Source organism: Trachemys scripta, chromosome 10 (genome assembly GCF_013100865.1).
Source record: "Trachemys scripta elegans isolate TJP31775 chromosome 10, CAS_Tse_1.0, whole genome shotgun sequence".
Lineage (NCBI taxonomy): Eukaryota > Metazoa > Chordata > Testudines > Emydidae > Trachemys > Trachemys scripta.
Genome location: NC_048307.1, coordinates 30,884,975 through 30,904,829, shown reverse-complemented (window position 1 = coordinate 30,904,829; position 19,855 = coordinate 30,884,975). Strand labels below are relative to the sequence as shown.

The 19,855-nt window shown below is 49.3% G+C and overlaps 1 protein-coding gene across 1 annotated transcript in view; it reads right to left on the bottom strand.

Annotated features, from left to right (window-relative positions):
* The window catches only part of GSG1L (GSG1 like), a 115,592-nt gene that overhangs the window by 7,173 nt on the left and 88,564 nt on the right, over positions 1–19,855 (bottom strand). The gene's annotated exons all lie outside the window — the stretch shown is intronic.

The window sequence follows — 19,855 nt, the reverse complement described above, 5'->3', positions numbered from 1 at the left end:
AAGCTAGCAGTGGAGGGGCTGCACTGACTCATGTCACCAGTATCGTGGCAGGTTCAAGCCCCTGCTATTGCTCAGCTCAGGACGGGGAGGGGACCGGAATCTAGTTGTAACTGCACATCTTAGAAACCCCCAGCCCAGCATGTCCAAGGAAGAGGGGTGGTGTTGGGGGCAGGGGAGGAGGTGGGGCAAAATGCAGCCCCACTCTGCTAATTCTCAGCTGTTCTATGTCCCTGACTAAGTTAGAGCAGCTTCTGGGCAGACAGGGCCAGATCAACTGCGACTCCAGACCCAGGGAGCCAGATACAGCTGCCTGATGCCTCGCCACCCTTACACTCCCTTGTGCATTACGTGCAGGACAGAATCTAGCCTCAGGTTTCTAAGGCCACTGTCATGCTGTCTGGAACAGCTGACGACCCAACCTCAGGGCAAATTGTGCCAACCTCAGGGCAGACTGTCAAAAAGCAGGGCAGAGACCCCAAGCTGGTGTGTGCTATAGATCGATTTCACCAGCCCAGTAACAAATGTGAACTCTTGGATCACTGTAACAGTCTTACCATGCAGTCACAGACAGTCCTCTTGGGCTCTGCAGTTTAGCCTGCCACCCAGGCAAGCAGGACTATGTGATAAAAGGTCAGGTCCACCAAAGATCACACAATATTCAGGTTACTCTCAGTCCCAAGAGATCAGTCACTTACCCCAGGTCAATTTGTCCCTTAAATCTCACACCAAACACAAAGCTCATAGCCAATCCTATAGTAAACTAACTAAGAATGTATTAACTATGAAAAAGAAAGGAGAGAGTTATTTACGGGTTAAAGCAGGCAACAGATAAGCACAAATGAGTTTCAGTCTGTGATTCAAAAGGTGACAGAGTTGTAATAATCTGTCACTTCAGAATGTCGTTCAGGGATAAGCATGCCAGGTAGCATGGGGATCTCTTTGCTTATGTTTAGGAATCTTTGCCCATCACAGTCAAGACAGCATAAAAGTTTCTCCTTGTCAGGGATTTTTATGTTCTTCACTCTGGAGTCCAAACTGATGGGATAAGTTCATGTGCAGGCCTTTCCTTCCTGGAGAGAGTTAGGAATGCAATCAATGGGGCCTCTCTCCTTTGAGGCTACACAATATTTCATTTGCCTTCAGTGGTCCATCTTGTAACTTTATCTTAACTAATGCTTCTTTTCCTGTTTGGTGAGTTACAAAATTACAGAGGTTTACAATGCAAACACTCAATACAACTTACACCATGGGCTGTGGAGGTTATAAGTGAGATCAATATAAAGCCTAAACACTAGACACATTATTATCAGCAAAACATCTAATCTCTATTTTGATGATGCTAACACACAGGGAAGTAAGACTGGTTTCCAGCTATGCATTTGTAAGTGTTCAGTGAGGCCTGGGACCTTGGCATGAGCTAATACCTGGTCTGCCAGCATCACAGCCATGATCCGGCAAAGCACTTGAGCATGTGCTTCATTCCCCTCAATTTCAAAAGGACTATGCACATTCTTGGGGGCCTTGCTGGACCAGGGCCTAATCTCCAAGTTCAAAATGAACAAACCCTTTGTACTGGCTTAGTGCAGCTGAGATAATGAACAGAAAGGTGCGCTCACGCACACGGCACATCCAGCTTAGCTCTTTAGAAAGGAAACACAAAAGGGGTCCCTGTGAAAGGAAAGAAAAGTGGAGAAACTAGAACATGCCATCTAGGGCAGAGCAGAACGCCCCAGAAAAATCCCATCCTGAGCTGTGACTCAGTAGGGCCGGGGAGGGAATCCTACTTGGAATGGCTGATGCTGGCCTGCCTCTTATTGGAAGGGAGAGATGTCACTGTGCAGCCACAGCCGGGAGCTTTGTCCAAGTGGAGATGGGTTGGCTGCAGGCCACCTGAGTCGCATGGGAAGGGAGCGATGTCACATCACACAAGGACAGGAGCTCGGCCTGGAACCAACCCAATATCCCATAGCTACTTGGCCGGACAGTTACAGGGAGAGGGAGAGCCCTTAATGTCCACGGAGGAGTGGGCAGGTGGTGGCCCAGGCACAGCGAGTGCATAGTGCCCTTGGTGGCCTGGGTGTGGTGGGAGCTCAGTGTCTTGGATGGACAAGGTGGGTACTCGGTGCCCTTGCTGCCCTGGGTGGGTCAGGGGGGTAGTCAGTGCCCTTGGTGTCCCATGCAGCTTGTGGCTCAGGGTTGCACGTTGTTTTCTGTAGCTGGAAGGAGCCAGCCAAATGCAACCTGAACCTGGAGCGTGGCAGCAGCCAAGCAGCCTAGACCTTAGAGAGTCCTGTTCTGTCCAGGGAGCATGAACTGCCTGCCAGCAAAGCAGAGCCCAGGACTCAAGACTCCAAGATTGCACTGTATTCAGCACTGCCACCTGGGGCGGTGGGAGGACGTACCCTACTTGGGACTGAGAGACTGGGGCTATTGGGGTTTAGTGGCTTTAGAAAGCATTAACCTGTATATTTAGGTGCTGGGCACATTGTACCTTTGCTGGGGGGACCCTCCTTTGAATCATCCTCCATACTGATAGAGGCTTGTCTTGGTGCAGATAAAAGTGTTCTCTTATTATTAACTGCATCTTTTATTTTTGGGGTTAATTCCTGCCTCCCCAAAAGGGGTTGGGGCATAGTGAGAAATCCGTGGCTATGTGACTTGGGATCTGGGAACCACTGAACCAACTGCGGGGCCCTCCCACCATGCAGACATCGCCAGCCAAAAGTCATTGCTGAAATATTCCTTACCGCAATGACAAAATAATCATCTTCCCTGTTCTAGTCCCCTCTTGTGAATAATCTACAGTTCTAAATGATCATAAACATTAAACAGTTTCTGATTGTATTCCTCTGCTAACAGCAATCTGAAAAAGAAGGCAAAAGCTTCCACTAAAAGAGGCAGGCTGCAAAAATTCCTCCTCTTTTCCATTACATGTACAATTCTACTCCTCACAAACAACTACTTTTAAAGGCTTCAAAAACCCAGTGTAGGAGTCGTATTTGAAATCCATAGTGGTACAGTTTTCTACCATACAGCCTGGTTTAAGCAACTGTGGTGGTGGATGAAGATAAACCCTGCAACCTGCCCATTTCCCCATGATATAGTCTGCTGAGCCTAATTTGACATTTATGATAAAGCATTGCTAGTAAATGTTGTCATCATTTCAAAATTTCTCTGAGGACAACACAATAGACTGTATTAATCCGGCCTTGAATTTTGTGTTTAGAGCTCTCTGATAGAGTTTAAGGATCAATTTTAGAATAACTATCTAGGGACATAAAGCATCTAAGAAAGCATTTATATGGAAGCTCAAAAAAATCTGTTGTCCTTAAAGGAGATTGCATTTTTTCTATACACCTAATCCACTGTTCATCTTCTAAAGGGGCTTAGAAATCCACCTCCTATCATCTCCTAACTGGAATTAATACCCTTAGACGTGCTTTGATTGAAAACACATCTATAGCAGAAATGCAATATGAGAAATGGCAACTCTGATAGGAGTAAAGATTCCCAAGGAGACTGCAAATCTTTTTAGTCCCTGCGCCTGAGTTCAGAAGTGCTGAGGAGTTCTGGCTCCAGTTCTAGTCAATGGAACTGCGGTTGCTTGGAGCTTCTGAACATCCTGTCCCATATGTTTCGATCTCTAGAGTGAGCTATTCAAGGGCCAGGCACCCACAGCTCCCGGAAAAGGCAGTGGCTGCAGCAAGGACTCAGCACCTCAGGAAACCAGGCCCAAGACATCTTGTAAAAGATACAGATTGAGTCTGGTTGAGTCAGTCCATTTCTGGACTCATAAGATCAGACCCTGCCCATGTACCTGGTTCTGTGCCATCCAACATGACCTTTGCCAAGCGAATTGACACACAGCTGTTGTCCCAGAGCCATGGGGAAGGGCACCCTGGCCTGACTAAACACTGCTCAGAGAAAGGAGAGGATGGCCGGTCCCAGGGCCACCACAGATCGGAATAAAACCTTGACCCATCATGTAGCTATTAATGGCTTCCAAGGCCAGAAGGGACCACTGCGACCATCTAGCCTGACCTCCTGCATAAGGCAGGCCAGAGAGCTGCCCCACAATCACCCATGGAGCAGATCGATCAGAAAACATCCAATCCTGAGTTAAAATATTGATATTACCAGAACCATATTGTTTTGGGATTCATCCTGCCTTCCCAAGGGGCAGCAGGGCATGAGTCCAGGACCCTGCCCCCACCACACACACCATGTGAGCTACCCAGGGGTAGAGTCTGTGCGTTCTGCTCCCCTAGTCACAATGGGGCAGCATCAGCAGAAGGAGCTCTGGGAGGGGCTTTTCATTGGAGACAAAGGGACTTCAGGCACCCAAATCCCATTGGTACAGGATGGGAGCTGGGCACCTAACTCCCCAGGACATCTGAAACTCCCAACCCCGCCCGTCCAGAACGCCCAATAGCTCAGTTGTTAGGGCCCTCTCCTGGCATAGCAGGGACTGCAATTCAGATCACTGCTCCACATCAGCAGAGTGGGGATTTGAATCTGGCTCTCCCATGTGAGCACACTGACTGCTGGGCTATTGGGTAAGGGCGATGGGGGGCACCACCTGAGAAATGGGCTGGTCTGGCTTAGGCATCCCACTCCAGGAGAGGGGTCATGGCTGAGACTGCTGAGTGGAGAGAGGTGCCTCCCTCCAGCCTGGATCCAGGCACCTAAGTCCCTTTGAGGCTCTACTCCCTCAGCATTTCCTCCAGGCTAGTGTAGGACACTCCCCGCTCAGCGGGCTGGTTCCTTTGACTCCCTTTTTTAGGCCCCTAACTCTCCCCAGGCATTGTCCGGGGAGCCCAGGCACCTACCTTGGGCCTGTGGGTTCTACTAGCTGGTAGGGTACCTGAAAGTTAAGCTGAGTGTTGTAACACCTGGAGACTTGTTTTCTAGCCAGCCCTCCTGACTGTGCGTCCCTCCAGATACACTTCATTTGGGCTGTGCAGGTACAGGATGACAACGAGCTGGGTACCAGCTGTTCCCCATGGCAATACCCCGGTTCTCCCCGCCACTATCCACATGAGTATTCCATTGGGAGTTTAAGCTGATTCCGCCAGCATTGCCTTGTGCAGATTTCCCTTGGTGACTGCTGCCACACACACACTGCAGACTCGGTGAACAGCAGCAGGTTCAGGGGAGAGAAGAACCAGTAATGAGGAGCGCCTGGCCATGAGTCATAGGGGGTGCCTTTGCATGCCATTGGCAGTTCACCCAGATCTGACACATTTTTTATATTTAACACTATTTTAAATGCTACATTTATAACCCTATGTAGCGGGATGGTCATCCGCTCCTGCCTGGAACGGCTTAAAACAGCCCTGGAGGAGGGCTGAGGAAGGACACGACGCCTGGGCTGATTAGGAGGAAGCAGGCTCAGCTGGGGCCACACCCCAATCAGGGCCCAGCTGGCCCTATAAAGGCTTGAGCCAGGAGCTTAAGCAAATAGTGTCTCTCTATCTGTAGAGGGAGATGGGCCTGGCTGCAGGGAGCTAGAGACAGAGTACCTCAGTGGAGCAGAGCTGGGGGAAGGCAGAGGAGCCGGGGAGCTCCAGCCTGGAAAGCCCCAGGCTGCGGCCTAGCATAAGGCCTATTAGGTACTGGGTTGCAGGGGGCAACCCACGGGTAGGCAGAGGCAGCAGCTCCGAACCCCTTTGCCTGTGATGAATGGCTGATACTGCAGTCTGCCCTAGTGAATGGGGGCTAGATGGAGACTGGGCAGTAGCCAAGACTGAGGCAAAGTGGGGGTAGTGGGTGGGGGTTCCCCTGGGAGGGGGAGACCCAGAACTGTGGAGGTACTGCCAGGGGGCAGCACCCAGAGAAAGGGGCACCGGGGTCCTGGGAGGGACATGGGGCCAGTGGCAAGGCAGATCACCAGCCTGCAGGGGGCGCTCCAGGGCGCTGAAAGAGCTAATTCCCCAAGGACAACCAGCAGGAGGCACCGCCGGGTGAGTCCGGCCTGTTACACCCTATTGTTTAAAATTAATTAATTTTTTCTCCCTGTTTTTAAATTAAGACTAAAACACATTTTTATCAAAGTGAGGGGGGAGGGGGAAACTTTCTCACTGCCACTTTTCACAGCAGACTTAGTGCCCCATTACTTCTGTGCTGCCGCTGGTGGTAGGCGCTGCCTTCAGATCTGGGCAGCTGAAGCGCAGCAGCAGCTGCTGGCTGGGCGCCCAGCTCTGAAGGCAGCATCGCCACCAGCATTAGTGCAGAACTGCAGAAGTAAGGGCAGCAATGCCATACTATGCCACCCTTACTTTTGCAGAACGTTTGAGCTTTGCGCTGGGAGGGGTAGCTCCCAGGTGGGCTCAGGCAAATTTTGGGGTTGCTATAGCCTCCACAAGCCCCCGTCCCAGTGCCCTCCTGCCTGTGCATCTGGCTGTTAAATTATTAATTACTTTTTTTTGCTGAACTCAGTGTTCTGTTTGATCTGTGATTTAATGCAGCTCTTCAGCTGCTGAACAATCAAGCCCTCTAATGTTGTCTCAGTCCTAGGGCCGGCCTTAGGGAAAATGCTGCTCGGGATGAACTTCTATTTTGGCACCCTTTCTTTGGAAGAGGAGTTGGGGGTGAAGTTGGGCACATCCCCTTGCACCGCCTTAGGCTCCCTCCTGCCCCTACATCCTCCTGCACCCCTTAGTCACTCCGCTCTCCCCATGTCCCCTGCACCCCCTCAACCTCCTTTCTTGCCCCACATTCCTGTTTCCTCATGGTTTCCTGTCCAGCCCTCAAGCTGTAGAACACAGTGACAGCCATCTTTCCTGACTACAGCCTGGCTTCAGTCTCATTGAAAACCATGGGCATTGGTGTCCACCTCTATTATTACAACATCTTGTAACCCACTCGCCCCCTCTTTTTGACCTATGACTGCAGGCCACTGTGCCTTGACTGGTCCGCTAGTGCAGCAGTTCTCAAACTGGGGTCCACGGACACCAAGGGGACCCTAGAGACTGCACAGGGCGGGGGCCGCAAAATATTACAAAAAGTTTTTAAAAAATCTCCCCTCATGTCTGCACTGCCTACTGATTAAAAGCAGCAAATCTACTATTGCTGTGTACACAACATATTCCGTGGTGCATGAACAACGCCATAATACACTACATAAGCATCAATATAAAAAATCGGACGGCTTTGCGATAGCAAAGCAGAAATGCCGTCCATTTTTTTGATGACTGAGATGTCTTTGGCGGGTGGAAGTGGAATATATTTTTACAGTGTGTGAGCAAATTACATTGAAAATAGATACATTTTTAAAATGTCCTCATACTAGTACTGCTAGTTGTGCTGAAGCCATGGATAATGAACAGTCAAGTAGTAAGAAACAAATGAAGAACAGAAAGTTTGACAAAAGTTATATTGATTTTGGCTTTATGGAATTTAGTGATGGATGACCGCAATGCGTTGTATGCTTACAAATCCTATAAAACGAAGCAATGAAACCTGCAAAGTTGAAACGACACTTCACAACAAGTCACCTTCAGTATAAAGGTAAATCCACAGACTTTTTTCAAAAGAATACAATCAACAGAAAACTCAAATGACAAAAGTAACATCAGTTCCGGAAAAGGCTCTGAAAGGATCTTTCTTAACAGAGCTTCAGATTGCAAAGAGTAAAAATTCCCATAGCACTGGAGAAGACCTGATTCTTCCAGCTATTGTAGAATGTGCAACATGATGATAAGTGAAGATGCAGCAAAGAAACTTAAGGCCATACCACTTTCTAACAATACAGTTAGTAGGAGAATTGACGAGCTTTCAAATGACAGCTAATTGAAAGGCTACGTACATGCGAATAGTTTGCAATTCAGCTTGATGAGACAGCTGATGTTGGTAATGCAGCACAGTTATTAGTTTTTATTCATTATGTTTGGCTGGGGGACATTTTGGAAGATTTTCTTTTTTGTCAGGAGTTACCAGAACAGACAACAGGTCAGGAAATATTCAAATTATTGGACGATTTCATTAAAGCTGAATCGCTGAACTGGGAGAGTGCATTGCTGTTTGCACAGATGGTGTTGCTGCTATGACAGGCAATAGGAGTGGTGTTGTAGCAAGAATACAAGCCATAAACCCACAGGTAATTGTAACACACTGTACGTTGCATTGCCAATCCCTTGCATCAAAGAGAATGGAACCCAAATTACATGATGTGCTAAATGTAGCTGTGACAGTTGTGAATTTTATAAAGTCCTGGCCTTTGAATTCATAATGTTTTTGCAAAGCTGTGTTTAGAAATGGGTGCATGATATGACAAATTTATTGTTTCATGCACAAGTGCATTTGCTATCTCACAGCAGAATATTGGAAAGAGTTTTTGAGCTTCACAAAGAGCTGCTGGGTTTGCTTTCTGTGCACAATCCCAAGACCGCTGCAAATTTTTGTGACCTGATATGGATCGTGACATTTTTAACTTGTTGAATGTGCTGAACCCGTCCACACAAGGGGGCAATACAACCATACTTGAGGTGAGTGACAAGACTGCAGCATTTCAGAAGAAAGTAGAGATTTGGCAAACTAGTGGAATCTGTGTTTCCGCTACTGACAGATTTTCTCGGTACTAACAGCATGACAATTGACTGTGTGAGAGACAGGATCGTTGCTCATCTTTCAACTTTGGAAGAGTATGTCAGTGTTTACTTTAAAAATATAAACCTGGAGGAATATGATTGGGTTTGGGATCCATTCTCAACTCTTGCTATGTCATGCTGTTTGAGTGGAAAAGCAGACCAGGAGCTGCTCGAACTATTCTGTGACCACACACTGAAAATTAAGTTGCAGGCACAGATTCCTTGCCACTTTGGGCCAAATTTCGGCCAACATTGCTGCAGAGTACCCAATTTTAGTTACAGAAGCAATGGAAGTGTTGCTACCTTTCCCAACAACATATATATGTGAAGCATCATTCTCTGCCATGACAGCTAGGAAGACGAAGTTCAGGTTCTGCCTGGAAGTGGAGAATGATTTACACATTTGCTTGTCAATCATCACACCAAGGATAGACAGACTCTGCAGTAAGAAACAGGCACACCCATCTCACTGTAAGTACTCTTACAGTGTAAGAGTACTCTTAAAGCTAACGATACGTGTTTATATGAAGTACACACATACTTCTGTCAGTCACTTTCTCTGTTGGGGGTCCGTGATTAACACTGCATTTGAAAAGGGGGCCGTCAACCAAAAAATGATGGAGAATCTCTGCCTTAGAATATGTGCTAACTGCTTGTGCTAAACAATTTCTTCTGCCTGGCATTTTGCTATGACGCTGGGAGTACGTTTCCCAGCCCTGAAGAAGAGCTCTGTGGGGCTCAAAAGCTTGTCTCTCTCACCAACAGAGGTTGGTCCAATAAAAATTATTACCTCACCCACCTTGATGCACCTTTATTACGATCAGCCTCACTTCCCCATGCAAAGGCTGTAGGAAATGGCCGCCATTGTGACAGAAGGCAGTGTGGATTAATTCCTGTTGAAAGTAATGGGAGCTGACAGCCACTTCAAATAAAGAAATATTTACACATTTGATGCCAGGAATCATGAGATTCCTTTAAAAGCCCCCAGCTAGGTAGGTTTGAGTTGCTGTGAGATTGGGGATGGGGTGTGATGTCATTTGGGGGAATGTTCACATTTTTATTTCTGGGCTCTTGTGCATTTGAAATGTTAACTGCAATGTCACATTAGTTGTGGTTTTTGCAGGGCCGGCTTCAGGCACCAGCATTCCAAGCAGGTGCTTGGGGCGGCAATCTGCAAGGGGCGGCAGTCCGTGTGTTTTTGGCCCCAAGCAGCGTGCCGAATTGCCGCCGCAGATGGCAGGGGCAGGCCGTGCACCGTTAGGGCGGCACGCGCATTTCCGCGGTGGGGGCAATTCGGCGGCAGCTTCTATGTTCAGCTGCCCGCGGCAGCAATTCGGCGGCAGCTTCTGTCTTCCGGCTGAAGACAGAAGCTGCTGCCGAATTGCCGCCACCGTGGAATCGCGAGTGCTGCCCTAACGGCGCACAGACTGCCCCCGCCGTCCCCGGCGGCAATTCAGCGTGCTGCTTGGGGCGGCAAAAACAGTAGAGCCGGCCCTGGGTTTTTGCATTTCATATACAAAGGCTCACATTCCACTTCGCGTGGGCAGTCTCAGCCTCCTACAGAAGCCAGGCCTGGGGAAGGTGAGCAGCATTTGGTCCTTCAGTGGGAAGGTCTATAAAACACAGAGAACATGCATAATTTTCAGCATGACATGCAAAAGTCAGATGAACATGCAGAACACTGTCTGGCAAGGTGATCACATACAGCAGCCTTCGTGTAATGCTGGGTCATTCCTCTCCCCCTCCATGAATTCTTTAGTAAAAAAAACCCTAAAGATGGGTCTGTCCGTTTCATACATTATGATAGTATGCTGAAAACATGGTCCCTATGCATTTCCCCAATGCTCAGTTATCGAGTCACTAAAGAATAGCTGTGGCGTTCTCAGTAGTTTACACCCTGTGCAGTTCCTCATGTGAATCTGGACCCTGCAAGTCATTGCACAGGGTGCAGGAAGGAGCACAAACCTATTCTGTTCCAGCAAAAGCAGTAGCCGGGAGCGTGTTGGGTGTGAGTAAGGAGTGAGCTCAGCCCACTACTGCATGCTATGCCTCACTCTGCAGCCACACATGCTCCCTTGCCCCTAAAACTGTAGGGTAAAGGAGGGTGGAGCAGGTTTTGGCTGAGGAGACAGGGGCTTAATAGAGCCGGTTGCCATTTTTTGAATAAAACTTTTTTTTTTTTTTGGTTGAAAAATGGCCTTTTTTCAGAAACAGATATTTTCAATAAAGGTTTTTGTTGGTTTACAATGCTCTGTTTTTTCAACAAAACTTCAAAATGAAAAACTTCCATTCCTTTGGCTTTTCAGATTTGGGTTTTTCTGTTTTACCTTTTTTCTGTCTTTTCTTCCATTCCTTTGCCCCTCCCCCCCTTTCCCAGTAGTAAGGTGGAAAAAGGAAAAGTAAGAGGGAACGAGGGAACAAAAGCCAAACCAAACATTTCCAAATTGAAACAGTTTTAAATTGAAAATTTTAATGAACAATTTCACTCCATATTTTTAAATAAATCAGGACAGTCTCTGCAAAAGCTATGGAACAAAAATGATTTGGAAATTGTCCAAATTTTTTAAGACAGGCTTAAAACTGATTCTCCTGAAAGTAAAGTCGGGGCTCTGACCTCACACCACCGACTTGGCAGAAGTGACTCAGCAGCCGCGTAGCCGCACTTGCTCACGTTAGGGAATGACCAGGTGCCTCTGGGTGCTGTTTGCTGGCCAGCCAAGACTTCAGGCATATGCAATATTTAGCCCATCAGACATTGCTTAAAGCAGCCAATCTGGTTCCAGTTTATACAGTTGTGACCAGTCAGAATTTGCAGTCAGCCTCACAGTGCTCTGGCTGGCCTTTGGCCCATGGAATCCCACACTTGCAAGGTTGGTCAAGTCTACAATACTTATTCTCAGGCTGAACGCCCCGAAAATGGGCCAGATCATGGCCCAGGCTATGCAGCTGCATGAGGCATATGGAGGAATCAAACACGCCGCCCCAGGCTTATGCAACTACTACAGCCATGGAGGGGCAAGCAGGAGATTCATAGCTAATACTTCCCCTGTGTGCAAGTGGGTGTGGAGTGGTCAGAGAAGGGCAGAGCCTTGATTCCACTCCCAAAGTTAGGGTTACCATCCGTCTGTATTTCGCCTGACATGTCCGGCTTTTGCATCTCTAAATAGCCGTCCAGGAGGAATTGGTAACAAGGTTAAAATGTCTGGGGGTTTTTTCTCCCTCCCTTCCATGCAAAGTGCGACTGCTGATTGGGCGGCTGGGCCAATTGAGCCATTCCCATTGGCCTCCAGCAGCCAGAGCCCTCCCCTGCTCCCCCCTCCCTTTGTCTGCAACCCTGTGTAACACACAATCCGACCCACCGGGCAGCGTGTTTTGCCTACACGTGGAGCCAGAATGGTAAGGGGAGTCCAGGGTGGGGGCAGTCAGGGAGCGGGGACGTGTTGGATGGGTCCCCGGTCTCCACCTGCCACCCCCTCCGCGTGTCCCTCCCCCGCCGTTGCCCCCCCCCTGCCTGCCTCTCCCTTGCCGGCTTGTACTGCCAGAGCCAGCAGCAACTGCTGTCTGCTGCCCCCGGGTCCTAGCGTCCCCCACCCACTAATGGGAAGACAGGCTGCCCTTACCCTGCTCTGCCACCCTAGCCCTGAGCCTCTCCAATGCTCCAAACCCCTCAGCTCCAGCCCTCATCCCCCCACACTCTAATCCTCTGCCCCAGCCCTGAGCCTTCTCCTGCATCATGAACCCCTCATCCTCAGACCCACAGCCCTCACCCCTGCACCCCCTCTTATCCCCAAATTCCCTCCCAACCCCCTCCCCCTTCCCATACACCCCCTCCTGCCCTCAAACTCCCTCCCAAAGCCTGCACCCCCTCCCTTTGCACCACCTCCCACCCCCAAACTCCATCCCAGAGCCTGCACCCCTCACTCCCTCCTGCACACCCACCCCCTGTCCCAGCCTGGAGCCTGCACCCAGCACCCAAACTCTATCCCAGAGCCTGCACCCTGCACCCCTCCTGCACCCTAATCCCCAGCCCAGGACCTGCACCCCAGACCTCCTCCCCCCACCCAACCCCCCTCCCAGAGCCTTAGGCAGGTAGGGGGGGTGGGTTCTGGGCACCACCAAAATTTCTACAACCCTGCCACCATGCGAGTGGATAAGGGTTGGGGCAGTCAGGGGACAGGTTGGGATCCTAGGGGGGCAGTTAGGGTGGGTAGTTTTCAGCAGGGGGCAGTCAGGGGACAAGAAGCAGGGGGGGTTGGGGTTCTGAGGGGGGGCAGTCAGGGGATGGGAAGTGGGAGGGAGTGGATGGGGGCGGGGCTTCCCTCCCCCCCAAGTGTCCTCATTTTTGATTGTGGAAATATTGTAACACTACCCAAAGTGCCAGCCAGTACAGCTGAGTTTCCTCCCCTTTTCCCTACCCCTCAGGAGCCAAATAGCATCCATAGGATAGGCCCAGCCTGTGAAGTATCATAATATTAGTGTAGTCATGGCCCCCGGGGCAATTTGTAACTGTCTCCCACTGGCGTGTGACTCCAGAACAAACATGATAATGATACAGCCATGCAAAGCCAGCATAAACACAGTAACAAAGACATCCGAACAAGCAGAAAGCCAAAGCAGCTGTAGCAAAACCACACAGAGCCTGGTCCTCGTGACTGCATGCGGGGGCTTTGCTGGCATAGGAACTGCAAAAGTGTGCATGAAACCAGCACTGGTACTACAAAAACGTGGGTATCTTTGTAGTGAGATAGGGCTATGTGTAGTGAGATAGGGCTATGCCTCACAGGAGGCTGCAACCATTTGGCTCCCAGTGCTTAAAGCCATGAACCAAGACCCTTGCACATCAGACTGCACTGGGAGGCCAGCACTGGGAAGAGCACTAATGACAGCTAAAAACATAGATCCAGGGCTGCTAGTCACTGCTCTTGTCCCAGCATGGTACTGCCTCTTCAGGGGCATAATTTATTCCTTCCTGCGTAAGAACTGCTTTTTAATGCATGATTCACCCTCTTAGGATGCCAGTAGTTTAAGGGAGAATTAGCAAGCACCTACTGTCAGACTGCCACAGCACCACACTGGTTAGCAGTCCTCTAGACTCTGCTTCTGGCGAGGGTTAGTTTATGAGGCCAGTTTTGAGTGTGTTGGCAGAATCATGAAAATTTTTCTGAGTGAAATTACCCACAAAAAGACTGAAACACGTTATCAGTAGCATCTTTTATTTTAACACACACATCACAATTTTACTGCACAATGAGAGAGATTTGGAAAGGTCCAATTGTCCAATTGGTTTTAATGACTTCATTGCACAGACACTGAGTCACAGAGCCGTCCCTGTGTAGGGTGAATCGGGACGACTGCCCAGGGCCCCACACTTTGGGAGGCACCACAGGAGGCAGCCGGGGAGGTGAGGCGGGAGGCATGCTGGCGAGCGGGGTGAGGAGGCGAACGAGGAGGCAAGTGGCATACCAGCAGGTGGGCGGGGGGGGCGAGGAGGAGCCCCCCTACCAGAAGTTCCCCCTCCCCTCGGTGCCTCCTGCCCACCAGTGGGCCAGGCTGATCAGTGCCTCCCCCTCCCTCTCAGCACCTACTGCAGATCACATGTTTTGCTCGCGGCATCAGGAGGCGCTGATGGGGAGGGGAGAGGAGCGAGGGTGCTGCGCGCTATGGGGAGGGGGGCAGAAATGGGCGGAGAAGAGGGGAGCGGGAAGAGGTGGGGCCGGGGCAGAGCGGGGTTGGGAAGAAGCAGGGTGGGGATGGGGCTTGGGGGATGGGATGGAGTGGGGGCAGGGCCTGGGCGGAGCTGGGAGGGAGCCCCCTCCGGCAGATTAGAAACTCGGCACCTATGTCCTGGGCCCCCCCTAGGGACGGCCCTGCGAGGCAGTAATACATTTCACAATAGGCATCCTTGAACCCAGGACCCTCAGCCAGGTACAGTATAAATGTACAATTTTTAACTTGTACAGAACAAGCAGCTACCAGTTTTAGATATCAGTGTACTACAAAGTAACAAATACATTGTGTTCTTTCCCAGATTAACTGGGATTCTGAAACCAGCGCCCCAGGAATGCGTTTACATGCTATTACACTTGGCTGTACCGAGACAATGGCTTTCCTGTGGACTAAGCCAGTGTTCATCTGGTGATGGAGCCCTGACATCCATGCTTAGCCCTCCAGTCTGGTTTATAGCCTTCTATTGCTCCACCCTCCACTCTGCTGTTTGGCTACCTTCTTCTGCGCTAACATTGCTACGTTACAGGTCTCAGTCCTCTAGTTTGGTTTCCTGAACTGTTCCATCCTCTTGGCTGCCTGTGTTCCTGTCTAGTTACTTGTCCTTTTCCTCCAAGTCCAAAGCATAGGTCCCTTGCACCTGAGCTAAAGGAGAATGTCTGTTACCTGGAATAGTACTAAGGATTACACTTGCTCCAGGGTGACACCCCATCCCTATACTTGGGTAGCCTGACATTTCATCCAGAAGAGCGCAATAATAGCATGGATACAGCAGCTAGTAGGTTGTAACTCCCATCACACCCTTGTCCTCTCCTGTTGGAAGGTTCTTGATGTTTTCACCCTGATTGTAGTATCCCCTTCAGGATCCTGGGCTCTCAATAAGTTACTGAAGAAGAGCCAGATTCTTTCTCGGGTCAGGATCTGCTCAGCACATTTGTGGGGACGGGGAGGCACAGGATGGGAAGTGGGGAGGGTGCTGTCAGAGGGCCAGTTACTGCTTGTTGATGCTCTGTATGGTACTGTCCCTGCCCCAGCTGCAGTTCAAGTTAGAGCAGCCACACGGCAGTTCCAAGCTGTGCCAATTGGCAGTTGGCCCCAAGACATCATCTGACGGCTGGGAATAGTCAGAAGGCAGCATGCTCCAGCCATGCTGCCTCCCCACCCCAGCACCCCCTGACATGGCCTTTGGTTCAGCAGCTCAATAGGGAATGGCAAAAGCTCTGACTCTGCTTGTTCTGCAGTCGCTGATAAGGTGCAGGTGGTGAATCTGCTAAGCAGAGGAGGGCACTGGATCTGCCCTGTGGCTGCTACGTCTTCAGCCCTTCTCCCTAGACATGCCCAGGCCCTGGCTGTTCTTTGATGGAGCACTGGCTGAGGGGCATGTGGATCGGATGGAGAGTCACCTTTGGGACAGAGACCATCTTTCTCTGTGCTTGTACAGTGCCTAGTGTGCGGGGGCTGGTCCATAGTTGGGGTCCCTAGGTGCTACCATAAATAAATAATAATTAATATAACCGCTTCCCTGTCTTGAACTGTCTGTCTGACTGGTGCCTCAAGCATTTAATAGCTATTTGTTTGCTTCCACCTCATTTGATGCTAAAGAAACAATCTTTGCCCTGATGCACACAAAACCAGCACCAACACTGCACAGGCAAATAGCAAACCAAGCAAAAAACAAGCACTAAAACCACAAAAACAAGCAAAAGAGCAGGCACATGCAGCTAGATTTTCAAAAGAACGCATCACTTAACAGAGCTGACCCTGAGCTTTACTGAAATGCTGGCCCAAAACCAGCTTGCGAAAGCATATGAAAGAGCAAGAATGATTCACACTATGCTCGTCTGGCTAAAGCAGAGGATGAGGAGTCAGAAGATCAATGCTGATGCTCTGACCGACATCACTTATGGCCTGGGAGAAACCACTGACCTGCTCGCCCTGTTTCCTTAGCTGTAAAATAGCAATAATGATACTTGGCTGCCTCACAGGGTCATGAGGCTTAAAGCTCACAATGGCTGACTTTCATGGAGCTCTGCCTGTGACATTTAAGGCAGATTATTTAATGGGCCAATTTGCGTATTTGCAACTAACTGGCATATAACAGCAAACTCTGGCTTTAAAAAAAGTCCTTGGTTTGTCTACAGAGCAGTGTCTGGGCGAGCTGCCCACACAACGCACTGCCAGCTTGGCTCACAGATAAAAGTCTGTGTCTGTGGCCCATGGATTTAGTTCTTGGTTTTGCTGCTGAGTCTTCCAATCAGTGAAAAGTGTAACTGTGTGGTGTGGGAGCTGGAACTGAACCCCTCCTGCAAACACATCTGATCTAGGGATCCAGACACCATTAGAAAGAAACAACTTTTAATCCCTTCTGAGCTGGGCTGGTTACAGACTGATGACTGATAGGCAAAAGGCTCTGAAGCCCATTAGCAATGGCCTGAGGCATCCAGTTCATTAATAAGTCCACTGTTGCTAGCTCTGGAGCACCAGTAGCCTAAAGGTGCACTGAACTGCAAAGCTAGTGAGCTGAAGGTCGAGTCTCAGCTGTTCCACTATGGGTGCTGCTATTGCTGTACTTTTCACAATCGTTATTATAAGCCAAGACCTGATACTGGAACCTTGGGGGTAACTGTCATCCGCCCACTTCAGATAAGATAACTGAGAGCGTGCGGTTCTCTAATATAACACAGTCAAGTCCCAACCACTTTGCCACACAGCTTCGTCTGGAAGGGACATGGCAAATGAGCTGTGTCTGTATCCAGGCTTACACAGAATGTCTCTGTGTCACCTTCTAGTGGCTAGTCAACATATACAAATGTCTGACTACTCTGCTGCATCTGGCTCTTCAGCTCAAGAGGTAGTCGCTCATGTTTGGACATCCAGCAGTCTGGATTCATTCCTCATAGACAACTCAAACAGGCTTCTTACATCTGCTAGGCTGTCTGTAACTACTAGATTACAATCTTCTCTTGAGCCAGAAAGAGAAACCAAGAAACCTGCCAGTGGCCACCCAGTGTCCCACCACTGTCTGACAAATACTTGTTTAACCCACTGGCAATAGGTGTGTTCTGGCTCCCTCTATGGGCTATATCCACATAAGAGGATAAAAGCATATTTTTCTCCTCAATGGTTTCTCTTTAAGCTTCGGCAGAAGAGGTTATGCTGTGGATCTGAAGGTTGTGTATGCAAATCTGGCTGATGACCCATGTGGGTGAAAAACAAATAGGTAGCTGTATTACAGTTAGTATAAGGACCCTGGAGTAATTGATGGAAGGATTTTTTATTGCAAGATGTGTTTAGCAGTGAATCTGGATGTTGTGTTAATATTTGTTTTACTGTTGCATTTGGATTTGGAGTATTTGGCTCTGTCTATTTAAGAACAGGATTTGGCAGACTGAGCATACGCTCAAGAAGAGCCGTGTTTGAGAGACTGTGCTGGTGTGAGTAGACTGGGGCAGACTCTGCATGTGTCAGTTCGAAAAGGTCAGGGTTCGATCGGATAAATACGTTTTTCCAGAAAGCAGCCTCACTTTCGCACATATGGAAACTGGATGTCCCAGGGTGTTGCTATTGCTATAGAGCCTTTCACCTGCAGGTCACCACCATGAGTCCTGCCCAGAAGTGGTTCCCCTCTAATGGCTCCCTATGTGGGATGAATTTGATGAGTGCTAGTTCCTGCTCCCACGGCATGAACACACTATTATAGTTTGCACTAGAATGTTGGCTCTTCAGGGCAGAGACTGTCTTTCTCGCTGTCTTTGTACAGCACCTAGCATCGTGGGGCCCTGATCTCAGATAGGTGGTTCTCTAGTGAAAGAACCTGTAGCAGGGGCCGGAAATCGCCTGAGTCCCATGGGTGGGGGCAGCTCAACACTCAGAAGACAGACTGGAAAATATCATTTAATCATTTTTTAAAATCTCATTCTATTTGGGCCACTCTCATGATCTTTTAGGGTCTGGCTCATGATTTTTGAACTTTTGGGGTTGGTGTTACTGGCAATAAGCCTGAATTAATGAGTCCCAACTAGAGCAGTGAAACTCCAGCTAGGCTGAGAGGCGAATGACATCACAAAAGCATCACTACAGCCACCCAATTAGCTTCTCTCCGTGCTGAACACTGTGAAACAAGGATGGTTGTGGGAACTGCTATTATTATGTAATAGGAAACACTGGAGGATTAGCTCATGTCTGCACCCTCAATGGACATGATGGGATCCCACTTACTTATGGAAAACAAACACAGCCAGCAGCTGAGAGACACTCACCAGAAAGGCACTTTCACACTTATTATCCCCAGTTCCAGCCACAACCCTGGAGCCACTAGTGCAACACTTATCAACAGCAGTACCGTGGCCTAGCGATGCACCACAAGACCTCGCTGGCTGTCTGTTTGCCACCAAACCTGGGCCACAACAGTTTTACATTTTCCATTTCTGACCAGGTGCTGTGAGTGAATTCCTGCACCAAGACCAGCAGGGCGGGTGGTGCGGTGCCAGGGAGGTGAGATCACTGGGAGCTTTTCTCCATCCCCAGTGCCTCGGTCCCAAGCCCAGGCACAACCATAGGCCTTGGGCTCCGGGAATGGTCTTTGTGGCAATGGTTGCTCTAGTCTCCTCAAAGGGGACAGGGAGGGATGGGGTTATGGCCCACGCGGCCTCCCTTACACACAGGCCCATCGAGCTCCCCTTGAAGAGGGCAGCTGCTGCGGCCTTGGAGGGAGAGGCAGAGTGGCTCCTGGAGTTCCAGTTCTCATTCATGGAAAGTGGCTGAACCCTGAAGGGCTACAATTGAGCTCTGTGAGCCAGATCCTCAACTGATGTAAATCAGCATGGCTCTGCTGATTTCAATGAAACTACCCCAATTTACACCAACGCAGGATCTGGCCCGTATGTTTATATCATTTCACTGCTGTGAGCTGAATGGTTATTGTTGGCTACATTCACTGTATCACAATCAATACAGCTAGCTCATGACATTTCCTGAGGATGCTGTGACAGGAGGTTGTACCAGAAGGAGTCCCTCATTTGCTGAAGGGAGATATTACTGAATGTGTTACTCCCACTTGCATTCATTGTTTTCATTTGTTCACACCAAGAGCCCCTCCTCCACTTGCTGCTACAGAGTATGACATCCAGCTTGTGTGCTGGTTAGTCTTATGCAGGGAGTCAGAATGAGAAGATGGATTTGGGAGCATGAGCTTCACAAACTGGATTTCCCAGTGTGATTAAAACAAGACACAAAAGATTACAGGCAGTAACTCATGCCTCCAGAATAGCCTTGCTCTGTTTGTGCTTAAATCCAGCTCTGGGTATAAAAATCATCATGAAAACAGATCCCAGAGTAGCAATATGTTCTTTCTGAGAAACTGTGCAAGTCTAAATACAGAGGCCAGATCCTCAGCTGGTGTAACTCAGTGCAGTTCCATTGCCAACAATGGAGCTATGTCAATTTACACCGGCTGAGGATTTGGCCCAGACTGGGTGAATTACAATCTGGCAGTGTGGCTCTGGAAATGTACAGAATAGCACTTGAAATGCTAGGAAAGGGAA